Consider the following 19,201-nt stretch of genomic DNA (forward strand, 5'->3'; position numbering starts at 1 on the left):
AAATTAGCAGTTTTTATTGCATTCCCAACTTATCACCAAAAAAAATGCAATAAAGAAATGATGAGAGAATAGAGGAATTTACTTTTGGCGCGACAGTAATTACTGCGCAAAACAGTAAATGATATTAGAGAATACAAGAAATACAAGAAAAAAAATGAACAAATTGAGGAATAGTGAAATATTTTAGAGAGTGAGGGAAGTGTCTATGTATCTAATAATGAGTTGATAAAGGATGGTGCTTTTTTTATGGGTTTTGAGGAGAGTTTCATGCTATTGGGATTTTTCGTTTTTGTGTAAAAAGTCTTAGAATATGGGTGGAAAAAAATCATTTCCGATGTGAGTAAACTCAAATGCCGATTAGATTGCATGAAGATGACAAAGCCCCGGCTTTTGCGGCATTTTGTATCGTAGTAGATGCCTCAAGACAAGGGGAAAATTTTCCAAGAAAATGGTGTACGTGTGTAATGAGTCAGAGAATGGTATAGTCATTAAAGTGTAAGATGTGTAACTATATATAGCAGAATATATTGTTTTATTAGGTGCACAAACAAAAATAAAATTAAAGCCTTAATTTTGGATTCTAAGAAACGTAGATTTTGCCAAGAATGGAAATTTTGAAGTGAGCATTTCCAAATTTTTTGCACGTAGATTATTTTTAGTTTTTCACACAAAAAAACGCAAATTACCGGCAATTTACTGCCACACTCTTAGAAAAATTTAGTCCCAACTACTTCATTTACATTTATGGAAACTATAAGATATAGTAAACATAGACCCATCCATATATTTAGCTAGGGTAACTAAATGAAATAGTTGACCAATATTAGTTACAGTATCTTTTTCATTTAGTTATCATAACTAAATTAGATTAGTAACGGGTACTATAACATATTAGTTCCAATAACTAAATAAATAGGGGTTGATACCCAGCTTATTGACTGTAATAACTATTTCATATTAGTTGTGGTTACTACATAGCTCGAAAAAGCTTCAACACATAAGTAAAAAACCACTCTTTACTATTGAAAGAGTTGTCAGAACTATATGAAAATATAGGCCCATTTATTTGCATTAGTTGTGAGAACCAAAAGGAATTAGTAACCAATATTAGTTGGGATATCGATTTCATTTAATTAACACAAGCAAATATAATTACATGAAGCCATTATGCTAATTGCCGCAACTTATCCATGTAAATATTGCCTTATGTTCCCACTACTAATAAATTTATTATGAGTAAAATGTTTAAAGATTATAGGAACTATTTTAAATAGATTTGATAATAATCACTCGATCAACTAATTTTCATTAGTAGTGATGTCTAAACTTTTCTAAGAGTGCACTAACAACATTTTTCTCCGCATGAGGGCACTGTTTTCTCTCACTAGTGGCGCTGTCATCTGTTCTAATCTTCTATTTTTCAAGTTTGGAGGTTTACAATTTTTTGAACCAGATTTCAAGTAAATATTCCACATCAAAATAGACCACATTGCAATATTTACATGGAAATAATGGCCAACACACAATAAGTTTTGCTTTGTAAACATGTTTTTTGACATTTTAATGAGAGTGAGTGAGATCTAGATCTAGTTCTCTCTCTCATAGGAAATTTTGAAAACATGTTTACAAACAAAAGTTATTGTGCGTTGGGCATAAAAATTAAGCTCTTGTAATACTCAAAGCTTACGCAAAAGCTCACCATTGAATTCGAAAATCTTTCTCATTTCTTTGTTTTCCAATACTTATTGGAAAACAAAGTTTCATGTTTATTTGTAAACATGTTTTCAAAATTTCCCATGAGAATGAGCGAGATGACTAGATCTAGATCTCACTCACTATTATTGAAATGTCAAAATTTGTTTACTAAACAAAAGTTATTGTGCGTTGGACATTATACCCAGCGCACAATATTTTGTTTTGTAAATATGTTCTTGATTTTTCTATGAGAGTGAGCGAGATCCAGATCTAAATAGTCGTCTCGCTCACTCTCATGGAAAATTTTGAAAACATATTTACAAACAAAAGCTATTGTGCTCTAGGCATCAGATTTTGAGAACAAATTTTCATGTAAATAATGTTTATCAAAAAATACCATATTATAATCCTATTTTTTGCTTTGTGCTTTATTTGTTTTTAAAAGCAATAAATAATTCAATTTGGGTTGTAAATATAATGCAATATTTGAGATTTATAAAATGGATAAACAAATATACATTATGGATTTCAATAATGAGGAGAAATTATTGCAAAAGTACAAATGTTTCTTAATTCATGTCTCTTGAATTCGATTCACATTACTTTGAGGCATTTATCTGTGAATTTTCTGTAATAGAGTGTGAACTGGAGAAAAACATATTTTTCTCTGCATTATTATTTTTTCACCATATTGAGACTACAATGAGGCGACAGTAATATTTACATTGTTCTGGCGAAAGAGATGATTATATAAAAATTTTTATCAAAATGCGCAATGTGCGTTTACAATTAATTTAAATAGCATCATCAGCCAATGTTGTCTCTTATGTAGATGGAAAATGGAGAAATATAAGAGAATTGAGAGGGAAAAAGTGAGATATAAGAGTTTGACGGGACAAAGAATATGATCTTTAATATAATGTGTCTGCAATTATTAAAATTGACTTGTGCTATTGGTAAAAAAAGAAAGAGTTTTATGACAAAAGAAAGAAGCGCTCCACGCCTTTGTTAAAACACAAATTGATGAATTCTGTTTGTTCTCCTTGACACCGGGAGGTAGAATAAACAATACTCAGGAGATTCGTATAAATATAATGTATATTATAGGGAGGGAGAGATGAAGGTGGATGTTTCACATCAAAATGAGACACATTTCACGTTAATTTATGCACAAATAACACTCAGACGAATCACATAATTGACAAATGACTCACTCTCATATTCGATTCTATTACGGTCTTGAACTTTTTTTTTTGGTGTGCTTTCAATCAAGAAGTGAGTGTTTTCCTGTGAAAAAAAAAATTGTGAATGAAAAATATATGATTAATATGCTAATAATCTTCCAAGAAGTCTACAACTTCGATTGTGGTGTCATTTTTCTGTTCAGTTCAACCATTTAGCAGTTACTGTCACAACGACGAATTGAGTCAACAAAAGTATGGTAAAGCGTACCAGTTTTGCAGAATGCTCGAACTCATAATTTTCAGATTTTAAATGAGAATTATTTTAATTAAATTTTGGAACTGGTTCAAGCTTATTATGGATTTTAAGACCTTTTACACGAATCCAAGACATCCATAAAACGGTTGAGAAATACGTTCTGTATAGTTGATTATCTTTTGACCTTGAATACTGTTAGTAGGAATGATTGAAGGACATTTTCGTAAATGAACGAAATATCTGTTTGTACAGCTTCAGAAACATATGTCAGAATGGAAAAATAAAGGTTATGCTAAGGATGCAAAGGTCAGCTTAATGGATGAAAACATAAGTAGAGTTTGGTTCTCCAATAGTGTCTTGGATAAAAGATAAATGGAACCATATTTGCACAAAAAGTCGCTGTTGTTCGAAGTATTCAAACTCAGTTTAGAATTTTCATACTGGATTTCCGCACAAAGTGAGGAAATATGAAGCATCACTCTAATAAGCTCTCAAAAGAGTTACTCAGTGATTATGGAGTGATTAAATAATGGGACAGAAGCAGTAAATGTCTTTGCTTTGTACTTTTCCGCATAGCAAAGTGAGCACTTCGAAATTCGAACAAGATGTAACCTCAGTCATTTTGCGAAATTATCAAGAAGTAAGAATGTCTCTTTTTTGGCTTTTCAAAAACATCTTCGAATTTTTCAAGCTCTACTTGCGAATGATAAGATTGAGGGGTTCCCCAGAAAACCCCAAGTCGTTATCTCTTACCGTTTGGCCCTAAATCTACTTACGCACGAATTGGGAAACAATGTGATGTCATTTTTTCACTGCAAATTTCTGAATCATAAATTTCTACTTCTTATATATTAAGCATTGAGGGAGGGCATGGGAGTCGAAATATCTATAACTTCGAATCCATGCATTATTATATTAGCCATTTCTGTGGAGTTCGAGCAATAAAAGAAGTCAATGTTGGTAAACAAGTTTAACGTCGATCAAGTTCAATATAATTGCTGAAATAATTCGCAGTTGAAATGTTTTATGTGGAATGCGAATATTATCTCAATGGTTCTTCATTATTCTTATGATATGTTTTTTTTTCTTCCTCAAATAGTTGATTTTATAATGTTGTTGTCTTTTAATGTCCTATTAGGCAACTAATATTCCTGTCTGTCCAGTACGTGGTATAATGTCATATTGTGAGGTATCGACTTGAAGGTTTATTGATAATTTCAAGGAATTCCTTTTTTTTCTTTTCCATTATATATTGTGCAAGTGAAGAAAGATATATCGTTTTCCCAGTGTCAATGTCACTTGATTAAAAAAAAAAGAGAAGCGTCATGGAAGAAATTTCATCCACTTGTGCCATGTTGAGAATCATTTTATTGTGTGTTGTGTTAAAATATAATCTTGTTTCTTTTTCTCAAATTTCAATTGAATTAAATAAAAATTGTTTGGACCAAATGACAAAACACTTAAATACTCCTTATCTCTCTCTCTCTATCTCTGGAATAAGTCATTAAACAAGTTGGAAATTATAGACTTCCGCCACGATTTATTTCCTTTCTTGTCTCTCAATCATTTGATCCCATTGATTAATGTGTTCTCAAAAATGATGTGAAAGAATTGTGCCATTGAGCTGTGGAAGAGAGTGTGAAGAGATTTGGGTGTTATAGAAAGATACAGCCCTATTTTTTACATCCCATTAGTCTTCATTTGACGCATTTTAAGTGCATATTTTCTCAGGCATACAGCATAAATATTTCCTCCTCCTCAAGCATCATCATCAACTTATGTGGTGTTTTTAAGAAGAGGATCTTCCTCTTCTTGAAAAGCCCTGTTTCTATACATAAATTAAACACAGTTGAAGATACGGTTTCTATTCTGTTGTACCACTTGAATGTGTCAGTTTGTAAATAGTATGCACCATACTGCCCTAAATTTATCATTATGGGGGTGGGAGGAAAATTATGCTATTTTCCCTTGTATTTTTTCAGGGTATTGTTCTTTTTTTTATGATGTAGGAAGATGAACAAGGGGTTTCTGTAAATGTATCATAAGTTCTTTTTTTTCCAAATCTATTTTACAGCGGGTTACAGTATGACTGCAATAGTGTCAATGTTCATACTTTTTATATTCCTAAAATTTTCTAATTTATTATTGTAGTACACTCAATAAAAGGTGTCTCAGGTTATTAGTTAACATAAGTAGTTTTAAAATCTATTTTGAATAATCTTTAAAAGTTTTTTCGTTGACTCTATTGGAGTCGCACTGTATTATTTTTTGCGTAATATTTCTCGATCCCGAAAATTTTCATAATTCCGGGACCCCTTATACTGCACTGTACTGGTCCTAAACGTAAACCAGCGGCGAATGCGTGATATTGTTGAGAAATGTGGAGTTTGAATAAATTATTACAGTAGAGCCTCGTTATAGGCCATATTTGGTTCCAGATTTGACACTTGGGCCGCACTATAGTCCATATCATTTTTTTTAAATTATCAACAACTTTTAGTATTGAAATTGCTCGACGGCTTCCACTTTCTTTGCGATTGTGGTACTTGTCCTCGCTTTATTTATTATGGATCACAATTATCACAACTACTCAATAAAGTTTGCCAAAAACATTAAAATAATTATGACAACATTGCATGTCGCGTACTAAAAAACATAACCCAACTTAAAATCAGTGTTTTGAAATCAACGGTCGATAAATTGTGAACTATAGAGCGATGGCCTATAGCGGGGTCCTACTGTATTATAAAATTCCATTTTATTTAGAATATAAATTCATTGTATATTTTAGAAATTTCCTTTCTCTATTGCTTTTTGAATTTCTAAATAATTTATATGCGATAATAAATAATCTCACTTACTGAACATTATGTGTTTATGGAGTGAATGTTCAATCGTTAAAGTGCCTTTTGCAAAGTTTTGATTTAAAAAAAAATCACTTTATACGGGCACAGAGTTCATATTGCACTTTCCCACATAAAATGAAATGACTTCTTTCAATCAAGGTTGAGGTTGATAGTCGAGGTCTCTAGATGCCGACATTATTGTACTTCGCTCAAATATTATCTTATTCGTAATATAACCCCTATCTGGATCATCAGTATACTTGAAATAATTAAAAAGTGTTTAGCAGAAAAAAGAAACGATAATTGCATAAGGGAGTTATTTATCATGAGACTAATTAATGGACCTATCAGTCATTTATCAAGCGACAACAAACACGATCACGCGCACAAAGCCATATATATATATATTTGAGTTGGGACAAGATGAAGAATGATGAAGAACCCCTTGGTTCACTCTTTATGGGCTTTTTCTGTGGTGAATGCGAACCATATGGCTAATGTCACCCCCTCACATCTACAACAGAAGAGACTTGTGGAATAAAATATAAAAATTTCCATGTCGATGGTAAAGTCGTTTTTTCCTTCCTCTACATCAACCTCTCCTATGCCTACCCAACCCATTAAACTATGTATGCTCTTCACATCCTCTATTCTACGACATAATCATCATCATCATCATCCTTGCAGTTTGAACATCGATATGTAGAGATATATGTTGGGGATGTCTTTTATACATTTAACATTTTTTTTCCTGCATTTTGGGGATTTTACTCTTATAGTACTTTGTACATGGTATGTGATATAAAAAGGAGGGAACTTAAGTTTTTTAAGGGTTGGGTGCTATTGTACAATTTTATGACATTTCTCTTGTGACTGATGTGAGATAACGATTTACTAAAATGTGAGCAATTTTCTCACAGATATTATGCATAAAATATGTTGTAAAATGGGTATGAGATGTGATTTATTTTTATTTACGTTTAGCCGGGACACTGACCCAATGGCTGTAAATTATTACGAAAGATTTAACTAAAAATGGCTATGGAAATCACTTTTTTTTTTTACTATCAATTGAAAAAATTGTAATTCATTTTAATCTCCTATAATTGTTACACCTTAATTGCCGGAAATATTGAAAATTCAGAAAGAAAATGAAATCATTCACTCTACTATGGTGTGTCTTAGGTTTAATGTAAATATAAAACTTGAAATATTGCTGTTTTTTCATTTATATTTTGTATTTTATGATTTTATTTTTATTTCATATTAAAGTAATTATTCATTGACTTGCGATTTAAATTAGAAAGTTGTATAATCGGAAAATTAAAAAAAAAGGTTGCATGGTATGTGTCTTGGCTTATTTGTTTCCGATTTTAGTGGTCAATGAGGCTATTGAGGCTATTTCTCTCTGTGAGCATACCCATTTTCCCATGTAGTGTGACCTACGTGCTTATGTATGGTTGCAAAATATACAACCATGAAGGGACTTTCCATCGTTTTCGTCCTGGAGGTTGGAATCGACGCTAAGACGGCGATGGCCGCATGGGGGGTGGGACAAAAATCAGAGATGACAATAAACAAATCAATCAATCAATCAATCAATTTACAGCGCCGCTTTGGATTAAGATTGAATTGTACAAATTCCGATTTTGGAACAATTCAATGTTAATATTATACGATTATAACCGAATTTGACCGATTATAACCGATTTATAATTTTAATTCAATGCGGCGGTGTAAATGTCCTCAATCTATTTCAGCTCTAAGCACATTATTTTTCAAATATACTCTCACAGACAATACTATCTAGATTTTTTGATTAACAGCGAAATTATAGAAATCATAGGTGTCTCTAAAAGGTAAAAGTTTGATATTAAGCTGAGACACAAACCACCAAGTCATCTAATATATCAAAATTAGATGGCATCTATCTTATGACCTCTACACACTAGAGAAATTAATGTCAATATTGAAGCAAATTCCCTACACTTGTGTGGGAAAAACTCTTTAATATGGACATAAATTTCTCTAGTGTGTAGAGGCCATTAATCTACTGTATTACCTACACAGGAAAAAAAGATTACATGGATAATCGTTGGTTTCATTTTTTACCACGATAATAATTGTAAAGTTACTCAAATATGTATCTAAGTAAAATGTGTAATCTGAAAATGTGTAACTTAAATTTTATGTAATGGTAAACTGTGTAACCAACTGCAAAAGAATATATACAGTTGTGTACATTTTCTTACATATTTCGTGTAAAATTACACAGATTTCAGACAAAATGTGTACAAATTACACAGTTTTCAGACAAAATGTGTACAAATTACACAGTTTTCAGACAAAATGTGTACAAATTACACAGTTTTCAGACAAAATGTGTGCAGATTACACAAATGTGTATCAGCAGTACACACTATTACATGTTTATTTAAAATTTGTAATGAAAATTATGGTGAAGTAGCTGAAAATTTCCTACTGTGTACAGTTTTAACAGTAAAAAATGTTGTCAGCGTCGGTTGCATTAGCAACTGCGCTAATTGCATTCACTTTGTTTCGGCGTTTGTCGTAAACAATTATGCAGCCATGCATCTTTTGCAATAAATACAGATATCAAGCCCCTGGCGAATGGCCAACAATTTACGACACAGATTCCTTTCGGAAGTATCTCTGGACGACTATCCATCTTTCAACTTCTACTTACTTGTTATTTTAACCTAAATTATAAAGTTACAAAAGTTACATTGTTTTATTATTATTTGTCATCACTTATAAATTGACCATTGCAAACCTTAGAAATGTGCAAACCCACTATTTGTCTGTTAAAAGATATAATTTCAAAATATAACTGGGTTAGGAGAAGTTAGTTGTACGTATTTGACCATTTTGTGTAAGTTTTATAAATGTGTCAAGAAACTTTTGGCCGATAAAAAATGCTCAATTTTGGGAAAATAATTATTTTTGATATAAAACAAAATGAATTAAACTATTTTAAAATACATAAATAATATCTATGGATTGCAAAACACTGACAAAAAACTGGGGTGCGATTAACTTTTTTTCCTCATAACTTTGACAATTTTTAGGTGTTAAAATATACCAACATTTCTTAATGTTAATTTTACACCTTTTTGAGGGCAAAATTAACATGAGAAAGGGTAACTTTAACCCTTAATACACCTAAAAAGGGTAATATTTACACCGATTTCAGATCAATACTGTAGGGTAAAATAAACATTTCCGGAATATTATTTTAACTTTTTCGGATTTCTCTCAAGTGAAGCAACGCATTTGTAAAAAAAAAAACAAAAAGTTATTTTTTCTATCGTTTTTTGCATCTTGGTTTCTCGAACATAGATTTGTCAAGAGACTTTTGGGCGACAATGTATGGGCTGGCTTCAAATAGCTCCATGTAAAAGAAATCAACTTGCTAGTGGTTTAACAGATATGAAGCAAATATTGCTGATTCAAGTGACGATAATAAGTAAAAACTCTAATCCATTGGAGCAATTTTTGTCAAAAATTGTTTTTTTGTTTTGTTTTGAGGAATCGTCTGCGCTGCTGTAGGTGGAAACTTTTAAATTTTCTCAAAGATCAATTTTTCACGATTTAAATGAGAAAGAAAATAGAACACCTACAAATTCAAAAATGTGTAAAAGGTATACATAAGGGGGATGGTAAATACACTTCATAAATTTATCTTTTTGGAGAGGATTTTCTCTGGTATTTTTTTTTTTAACTATGTAGGCGCGTCAGCAGAAACTTAATCCTCAATATTCTCACACCACAATATTTCAACTTGGATGAGTTTACGTTGACAATTGAGATATGATGGAGAAATTGTTTATAAATGTCACTCCTATCGTCCATTCATATCTAAGAGGCATTTCCTGTCACAATATATTCCATTACGATTTTTGTTCAGCTATTGTTAAGACAAAAAAAAAGAGATATAATTTTTCGTTAGATTGTTGAGTAGCGTTAGTGTCGCGGGAAAATGGGTAAAAAGCACAATGTTGTACGATGAATTAAACATAATGCAGTTGTTTCACTCAAATACGCTTTCAGTGAATTATGGGGAGAGTACAAGAATTAAACCAAAAAAAAAAGAATGACTAGAAAACATAGTTCGAAAGAAGCACAATATTTTTATCAAAACTGCCAACATGAAGTGATAAAAGTCAGTGTTTGAGGGAGAAAAACTGAAGAATTTCTTTTAGTCCGGAAGCTAAATGCATTCTTGGATCGTGAAGGAAAACGTAATGGACTGTCTTTCAATTGGCAATGAAGAAACGGATGTGTAAAATGTTATTATTCAATGCATTTATTTTCACTAAATGTATAGAGTCTTTCTTCATTTTGCCTCTCTGAAAGATTTGAAAAAAAAAACCAACATTCTTCATATTGTTCTTCATTTTCTTATCTTGTCTCTTCTATTTTGTTATATGCAATATTTATAATTTTCTATACATATATTTTTTATTATTTATGTATTTCACATCTATGCTGGATGATATGTGCGTGATTTGGATCCATAAATTCTTCAATTGTGAATTGTGTGAGGTGTTTATGGTGGGCTATAATAGTGAAGAATATTTTTTTCTTCTTCATCTTTTCTCAAAGGAACAATTTCACGGTGTCTTTTTACTGTTTCATATGGATGATGGAAAAAAAGTCGCCTAAAGAATGCATAAAACTTGCTCTTTCGTGTTCTACAGAGATGATATACAAACTTAAGGAAAAGATATACAAAATGAATTGGATTTGTTATTCAATCTGAGAAGGAGGAGTGTGGCTCAATGAAGGTGTTTTGTGTTATTGATATTTTGTAGGAAGAAAAGGTTCTTAATTGTTTTAGTTATAAGAAATAGAAAAGAGATAACTTTTCTGCTGATTTCAATTAACTTGACGACTATTGATGTAATTATTACTCTGTTTCCATGTTAAAAGTCATAGAATTTTCAATTTAAGAATATACTTCGGTCGAGATGATTTTTGTTTCATAGAATTCATATGGAGTATTAAAGAGAAATGTGCGTAATGGCCTCGGCACACTAAAGAATTTTATGAGAAAAAACGTGGGTGCGATTAACTTTTTTTCCTCATAACTTTATTTTAGGTGTAAAAATTTATCAATATTATTTAATGTTAATTTTACACCTTTTTAAGGGTGAAAATAACATGTAAAAGGGTAACTTTAACCCCTAATACACCTAAAAAGGGTAATATTTACACCGATTTTGGATCAATAATGCAAGGTAAAACTAACATTTCCGGAATGTTATTTTAACTTTTTCGGATTTCTCTCAGTGTATAGAAGCATATTCCCTAGATTTGTGTAGGAAAACCTTTAGTAATAACATTTTGGAGAGACAAGTCACAGCCAAGCTAAACCTATTCGAAAAATCTACCGGAAGCTTAAAGTGCAAGTTCGCGTACTCAACGCTTTAGCACTGATTGTTCTACCATTTCGAATTTCAGTATTATTGACATTTCAATCGCCAAAAGTAGTGTGTAAACGTTTGCTGTAAAAAATGAATTTTTGTGTAATTTTGTAGAATTTAAGGATGACAGAACGTTTGAATTGCAGTTTCATTAAAACACTGAGTGAGAGGAATCCGAAAAAGTTAAAATAACATTCCGGAAATATTAATTTTACCCTACAATTTTGATCCAAAATCGGTGTAAATATTACCCTTTTTAGGTGTATTAGGGGTTAAAGTTACATTTTTTCATGTTAATTTTACCTTCAAAAAGGTGTAAAATTAACATTAAAAAATGTTGATATATTTTTACACTTAAAAAGTGTTAAAGTTCTCAGGAAAAAAAGTTAATCGTACCCTCTTTTTTTCTCAGAAAATATCTTTTTCATGAACTTGCTCAGTTTTGTGTAACTCGTCGGTTTAAATGTTCAAACTTCCAAGGGGTTTTTAGGTAAATTTTCTCTGATCTACCTTCGAATCGGTGCAGAAAAAACCTCAATCAGAGAGTGTTCTCAAATTGGGAAGATTATTACTGGTCGAGAGGAATATGGACATAAATTTCTCTAGTGTGTAGGGGAAAGTGCTCTCCCTTCGAAAATTCATGCCTTCGAATGATGTGAATTTCTTTTGTTTTTAGTAAGAGATTTACACTAAATTATTACGGAATTTTTAACAAATGATGATAAGACAACTAATATTTAATAGAAATGTGTAAGTCTCTTAGGAAAACTAAAAGAAAATTTACATTATTCGAAGGCATGAACGTTCGAAGGGAGAGTACTTTCCCCTAGAGGCCATTAACGAATCTGATCTAATTTTTTTTCAGGAAATGTGTTAATTAAGATTGGCAATTAAAATATATTGCTATTATGTCAGTTTCTTTAAAGGAATTAGGTGAAACATGTGTTCAAAGCCAGAGTGTGTACGAAGCTTCAAAGCCTTCCCCTATTCATTTTTTATCCCATAATTTTATATTTTTGAAAGATAAGCATGAATAAAATTGCCATACTATCCTATATTCAATTCTCCTTACACATTTTTGTACATTTTCAAATCATAAATTTTTTGAGGAAATATATATCATGAAGAAAAAAAAGGTTCTAAAATGCTACGTGAAGAGAGCTAAGGGTGATTATGATGTATGTTAGGTGGAACTTAAAGTTGAAGTAGCATTTATTTGGTATTACATGAACATAAAATTATGTATGTAAGGAAAAAAAAGGAGTAAAAGAAGTGAGAGAAGCATTATCAAGTATTTTGTACGTGAGAATACTTTCAAATGATTTGTTCTGTTCTGGGGGCCCCCATGTCGTTGAAATATGGAAAAGAACGGAAGAAGAAACCACTTTAAACGTTTTCTCAATCTCCTCGAGCTTTAAAACAAAATAAAAGTTTTCTGCAGTAGTAGTACTGAAATAATGTAATTTGCAGATAAATTTGAATTGTAAATTGATTAATTATTTCCTTTATTTATTTATTTTTTTCCAACCAATTCTTTCAATTCTCCTTTGGTATATCAATTAGTTTATAATTTGCCTCGAGTCATTTGTGCTGAATTTTATTTCTTCAAAATAGAGTCGTTCAATTGTGTCGCGTGTCACACATTTAATTACTCGTTGTGTATTTTTTTTCTCTTTCACATGTGCAGACACACTAATTATTGCTCAAATTATCTCATTGTACAACATTTCTATTAATTGCTGTGATTAGTGCTTTGATAAATTATTGCATTGAATAGATAGAGTGTAGTGTTGAGTTTAAATTGTATGAAGAGAGCTCTTGAGATTTTTGCTATATTAGACACTTTTTTTTCTCAACACGCCATGTGTCTGCATTTTGTCAAAAAAGAATTCTTTGGAGCACAGGTGCAAGTGAATGAAGGTGTTCTGAAATATATTACCTTTCAGCTGCATGAAATGCTTCTGACTGGGTTGAACGATTTGAAAAATGACCATTAATATTATTGCTCACTTAATAATCTCGTAACAGAGTCTGTTGTGTAGCAAGACATGCGCCAATTTTCACATTAAATTCTCTTTCGATTTTTTTCACGCATTATTAGGTAAATAACACCCAAATAACATAGGAGTTTTGTGTATCTGCAGACTTCTGTTGCAGAAAATTCATTGTTTGCACACGCTTTAGGTGTAAACATGATTAAGATTATTTTTGCCAACTTTTACTATAAATGAGATTGAAAAACCCTTTTTGTACAATGCCTCCGATATAGTAGAATACCATCTTCTGAAATGAAATATCGTTGCTTTCATCATAAAGTATTGTAAGGAGTGGATTATCCAGTTTTCGAGATCTTATCAGAACTTTTCGTCATTTATTTACAAACTATTTAAATCAGCAGCGTATATTGGGTAATGTCGTATCCCATGTTAGAAAAATCTTCTAAGTCCATCATGCGGAACTACTCAGAAGCGCTTCTCCAAAATATGAATACTACTTCTGCATTATTGAGAATTTTTTGGGCAAAGAATATGCATTTTATTATCCTTTATCACATAAGAAATTATCCCCTTCCAAACAATCAGTTCTTTGGTTCCGAGCGGGACTCGAATTCACAGCTAATGTAAAGTGCCCTCAAGTCGACCGGTTCCTCAATTTGACTGGTAGAGTTGTTTATTCAATTTATTTATATTTACACTAATATTTGGCGTATGATCTAACATTAATAGGTCTATAAATACGAATCAGTGACAATTTTATAGAAATTCACCATGAAACATTAAAATATTGATCACCGGTCGAGTCAAGGAACCGGTCGACTCGAGGGCACTTTACCTTACGAGAGTTGCGCCAGGGATCTTTCCGCCAAAAAGCGAGAAAAAAGTTCTTGTACTTTGAGTGTAATGCCTAGCGAACAATAACTTTTGTTTGTAAGCATTTTTTCAAAATTTTCTGTAAGAGTGAATGAAATGTTGATCTAGTCATCTCGCTCTCTCTAATAAGAAATTTTGAAAACATGTTTACATGAACATGGACATTAGGCATAATGCCAAACGCACAATAACTTTTGGTTTGTTAACATGTTTTTGTTTTTTCAGTGAGAGCGAAAGAGATCTAAATCTAGTCATCTCGCTCACTCTTATAGGCAATTTTGATAACATGTTTACAAACAAAAATTACTGAATATTCTTATAAATTTGAATTCTGCACACTCGTATTATAGAGCGGGCAGCGGGTACTCTATCATTTAATTCATTTATACAGAAATTTAGTGATATTGTAAATACCAACAAATACATCAGTAAAATCAATATTTTACTAAAGTTAAATAACAGACTTAACATGATTTCACATAAAACTATTTATAAGATTAAGGACAATGTCTAATGCCCAACGCACAATAACTTTTGTTTTGTAAATATGTTTTTGACATTTCAGTGTGAGTGAGTGAGATCTTAAGCTAGTCATCTCGCTCGCTCTCAACATGTTTACAAACAAAAGTTATTGTGCGCTGTTCATAATGCCCAATGCACAATAACTTTTGTTTTGTAAACATGTGTTTGAAATTTCAATGAGAGTGAATAAAACAGATCTAGTCATCTCCTACTCTCTTATAGGGAATTTTGAAAACATGTTTACAAACAAAAGTTATGGTGCGTTGGGCATAATGCTCAGCTCACAATAGCTTTTGTTTTGTCAACATGTTTTTGAGTTTTCAATGAGAGCGAGTGAGATCCATACCTAGTCATCTCGCTCACGCTCAAAGGAAATTATGAAAACATGTTTACAAACGAAAATTATTGTGCGCTGGCCATAATGCTCAGCGTGCACATTAACTTTATTTTGTAAACATGTTTTTGATATTTCAATGAGAGTAATGCCCAGCACACAATAACTTTTGTTTGTAAACATGTTTTCAAAATTTTCTATGAGAATGAGCGAGATGACTAGATCTAGATCTCATTCACTCTCATTGAAATGTCAAAAACATGTTTAATAAACAAAAGTTATTGTGCGTTGGGCATAAATGAAACAGAAATCTAGTTATCTTTTTTTCTCGCATAGGAAATTTTTAAAACATATTTACAAACAAAAGTTATTGTGCGTTGGGTATAATACGACAATTTAATATTGTGACAAGTTAAAAGTTAAATAGCGCTGTTTTTTTATATTCCAATACACAAGAAGAATATTAATTGCTCAATAGATCGATGCGAAAATGCATTTGTACCAGAAACTTTTCCTATTGAAAGGCTATCGAAACGCTTGTTCTATGTGGGGTGATGGAAGAGACAATATTGTAAGAAATAGAAGATAAAAAATCCTTCTGTACGATTAAAATAGAATCTATAGGGAGGGTTATTGGTTGTGTGAATATGTGATGAATGATGCCATAAAGAAGCAAGAAGTTGATGATTAAATGAACCAATAGCAAGGCCATCGACTGTGGATGCAAGACGACATTTGGAGGGCATTATCAGATGCATGTGCGAGTGTCTTAAAGAAAAGAAAGAGAGAGAGAGAGAGAGAGAGAAGGAATTGTGAGGTGGAATATTACGACGACTAACTTTTCCTCTTTTACAACAAATTTGTCTCACAAAGTTTCTGGCACAGTGTGTGAGAAAATGCATAATTAATCCATAAAGTTTCCTCGACGTTCATCCTCTCAGAATTCAATGATAAACTTTTTCACTTTTTCTCTTTTTTTCGGCATTAATTGACATTGGAATATGAATGAAGTACGACAGTCTTTTCAGAGAAAAAAAAATGAGAGTATTGTGATGAAAAGTGAGGGTTTAATTCTGGTATAACTGAAGTGATGTTGTGCGAGGCATAATAAAGTGAATGTTTTTTTTTTCTTCAAAATTCGGAAAAAATCTAAAATCTAATAAACTGAACGATGTAAGAGCAGTTGCAAGACTGCATACTCCTGTTTCATGTTCTCAGGTGCACTTCATGCAACGCATCTGCAGGAAACACATATCCTGTATGTGTCTATATCTATGACATTCATAACATTTATTTATCTTGATTTCGGCATGCAAATTTTAAAAGAACATTTAAACCCAATTTTATTTGTTTGAAGATCTACATTTATGTTTTTGTCTACTGTAACAAATGGAAATGTAAATTGTTCTTTCTATCTGATACTGTTTCTCTAATGCTGCCTACTCTTTTCTGAGAAAACCAATAAAAATCCTTGAATATTTAAAATGGCTCCCGTTGACAAATGCAAATGGTAAATTTAAGTTAGTCAACAAGTAATAAATGAAGATACTTTTATGATAGTTTTCCTGGTAAAAGCATAGGCCTCGTGTATAGTTTATGATAGTTGGAGGATTAATCCGTGGTGTGTTCGATAAATAATGATTGTCTCCGCTTCAAATCTGATTTTTCCTTGGCATATTGGGCTTCTCTGTCGAACTGCAAATTCTGAATGCACCATTCTTCAGCCCACTATGAAGAATAATAAAGATATCTTCTTTTTTCTCGTACTACGTTTACGCAGTTGGAGAGAACATAGTTGAGAATGGAGAATATAATATGCATCAGTAGATTTAAAGAGCTTTTAATAGCACAGTAAAATTGTCGCGATATTGGCATTTTTTTTTTCAATTTGCAACATAAAGTAGAGTTTCACATTTAAATTCCATATCGATGAGATGTTTCAGTTTCAGCTCCTTTTTCTCAGTCTTTTATAAAATCTGTGAATAGTATGTATAAAACATAATGAAATGGAGTTCTTTTATATTCCTCATTCAACACTGCAAAGGCGTAAAATGTTGGATTTTATTAATATCTGCCTGATAGTTTTTGCGGAGTATATAGTTGATATTTTATGCAAAATTCCATCTCTGTGTTCTGGTGTAAAAGTAAAAGATATTACCTACAAATGACACGATGTGGAAAAATTATGCTGATGATAATTTTGCCCATTATTTTTCCTCGTTTTTTTTTCGCATTTGCCAGAATATTACAATGGAAATTAATGAAAATATAATAATGGATGGGAAATCGTGTGTATGAGAGACTCGGTAAAATTTTATGAGAAAATTCTAATTTGGCAAATGAGTTTAATTTTTTTTTTGTTATGGTGGATTTATTGCAATTAATGTGTGTCACTCAAATGGACGTGGTTTTTCTGCCAAATTGTTTTATTGTTAATCATGACGATAATAATGATGTTTTCTTGTGGTACGGTACCAGTTGAACATTTGTGTTTTTTTTTTGTAATTTTTTGTTAGGGGAATGTAGGGACAGTTCGCACTAAGTATACCTTCAAACAAGCGGATTTTCTCTTTGATTGCAAAGAGCTAATCCGGCATTTCTTATACATAAGATACATTAGTACTTTGCAGTTAAGTTTACATAAACGAAGCACTTCATTATCCTTACCCGACTGCCGAGTGGTATATGTCTCGCTTTAGTCAAAGTTTCTATGTTATCCTGGTATTTTAGTTTAAAAAATTTGACTAAAAATGGCGAACTCATTTAAATAAATTATTTGATTTTAATTATCCGTTATTCGGCTTATGCTATGTAGGTAAAATGTAGTATTGTTGGAGAGGTCTTGGAATTCTCTATACCATACACTTTAATCAATTTTTTTTCAACGTTACATGATCATAGGAAATTTACACATTTTTATTAGAAATTTGAAAATATTTATTAAACATGTGCCCAATTCCGATATTTACAATTACAATTCAACACAACTATTACCACTATCTTTAATTACAATAAAACAATAACGTTTCGTATTTCGGTCAATGGACTAATATTTTGCTAAGTGCAAGATCACAGAAATGTTTCACTGTGCTGACGAGTTAGTACATTGTGGAGAGAATTGGCAAATGATTGTTGTGAATTTTCGCATCACTGTGAGAACTTTCACTTTTAATGGGTTGGTCACTTATAAATTGTTTTGTCTTTTATCACACGACACTTTTCTAAGAGCCATCTATTTTATTTATAGATGGTAATTTTAAATTACTTTTCTCTGGGTGGCTGTGTGTGCATTAATTTGTTATGGGAAAGTGAATTAGAAAGAAGGGTTACAAAGGGGGGAAGTGTGAGCAGCATAAATGCCAATTGACTTGCGAATGATTAAACCACACACAGAGATGTGACAAAGGCGTGTTGGTGTTTTTTTTTTCTTCTTATTTCTGTTTTTGCCAAATGAACTGAAGATTGGGTGAACAAAATGATGAATTATTGTGTGTTTCATTTTTCAGCATCTTGACACATCTTTCATGATGGGCACAATTCGGGGGATGGCATAGGGTTTAATATTGTGAGTGATGTAGAAACTAATTGTTATGATTGATTGGTTAACGCGTTCCGTGGAATTTCTCTTTGGAGTCTCTTCGTGATTTTTCACATGACACAGAGAATAATTATTATATTCAATATATGGTATCAATAAGAATTTATGGCACGTACATAATCTGTCCGATGACTGCTAAGTGACCGTCTATGGTGAAGACCTTGATTCCTCAACACTTGGTGGAGTTGTTGTCATTAACCGCAAAGTAACGCTGTGTATTGATAAGTTTTTTTTTCTCTTCTTATGCTCCCTCCTCAACTTCTTTCTGCCTCCTTATTATTATATATTATAAATGTATTTATCCTCTCAATTCAATCAATTTGCAATTTACCTTATGAGAAGTCTCGTCAAGTACTAATATTTTATTGATATTCTTTTTTTTTCTCTCTTCTTTCTGTTAACCGTGTTTATTTTGTATAGTGTCTCGTGTTAGCACATAAAATGTATTG

At 31.8% G+C, this 19,201-nt stretch overlaps 1 protein-coding gene across 4 annotated transcripts in view; it reads left to right on the top strand.

The window, feature by feature from the left end:
* Positions 1-19,201, top strand: part of LOC129807043 (calphotin) — a 136,193-nt gene that overhangs the window by 41,413 nt on the left and 75,579 nt on the right. Inside the window, exon 1 of one of the 4 annotated variants that reach the window (XM_055856019.1) lies at positions 4,388-4,391. The exons of the other annotated variants lie outside the window; for them this stretch is intronic. The gene's annotated coding sequence lies outside the window, so the exon portion shown is untranslated. Of the gene's footprint in view, positions 1-4,387; positions 4,392-19,201 lie in introns of those variants that run through there. 4 annotated transcript variants of the gene reach the window in all.

Source organism: Phlebotomus papatasi, chromosome 3, assembly GCF_024763615.1.
Source record: "Phlebotomus papatasi isolate M1 chromosome 3, Ppap_2.1, whole genome shotgun sequence".
NCBI lineage: Eukaryota > Metazoa > Arthropoda > Insecta > Diptera > Psychodidae > Phlebotomus > Phlebotomus papatasi.